The sequence below is a fragment of the Bison bison genome, unplaced genomic scaffold, assembly GCF_000754665.1.
Source record: "Bison bison bison isolate TAMUID 2011002044 unplaced genomic scaffold, Bison_UMD1.0 scf7180017864379, whole genome shotgun sequence".
In the NCBI taxonomy this organism is placed as follows: Eukaryota; Metazoa; Chordata; class Mammalia; order Artiodactyla; family Bovidae; genus Bison; species Bison bison.
In genome coordinates this window covers 3,502,233-3,503,181 of record NW_011494951.1, presented here as the reverse complement: position 1 = coordinate 3,503,181, position 949 = coordinate 3,502,233, and positions in this window count along the sequence as shown.

Below are 949 nucleotides of genomic sequence, written 5' to 3'. Positions count from 1 at the left end.
AAAGGAGGGAGGGAGGGAGGGAGGGAGGAAGGAAAAGGAAGGAAAAAAGGAGAGATCCACTTTCAAAATGGTGGCATGAGGAACTGCAAACTTCCTTCCCAGCAAAACACTCATAACTGGTCAAAAAAAATTTTAATTGTATTTTTGAGCATTTAAACCCTCTAGAAATTGTCCTTGATAAGAAGGGTGAGAGTCTATGGCACTTGAACAATGACCCAATCCCTCTTCGCTGCTCACCTTAACAGATGCTCTACTCTGGGTGGGTGTGGCCAAGAAAATGGGGCTCCCGCCACCCCCAGATCCCAGTCAAAGAAGACAGCGGGGTCCCCAGGAGGGGCGGCCACCCACATCCCTCAGCCCTCATATCACACAGACTAAATTCCTGGTGAGTGCAGCTGAGAGAATGGTGGCTCCCTTCTTGTACTCATGGCAGGAGGCACTACCCCAGACAGGGGAAGACAAAATTACCGAGCCCCTCGCTCCTCTTGTCTCAGTTTGCTTGTGGGTCAGAAGTTCCGTGCTGGGAGCAGCAAGCTGAGAAGACCTGAGGCTACTGCTCCCCCACAAAGCCCCGCTGTGTAGAGCAGGAGTGTCACTCAGAGAAGGAAGCCACTGTCGCTGCCCCCAGCGCAGAAGCAGTGGCTCAGATCATGCTGTGGAGAGAGAAGGCCATAAGTCTAGAGAGCGATGATACCGAAGAAAGAAAGGAAAGAAGGAAGGAAGGAAGAAACAAAGAACGCTGCCGTTATTCAGAACAAAATGTGGGGGAAGTTCTAGCGTAAGGGCGCTCTCGAAAACAATGGGGATTTTGGTGGTAAACAGTGAGGGAACAGTGGCAGCCCCGTAAGAGCAATGAGCTAAACTGCAGGTCAGCTAACTTGTCAGAGAAAACAGAGAAACGGAGGAAGCTAAGATTCCCCCAGGAGTCAGAACAAACGTCAAAGTCCGA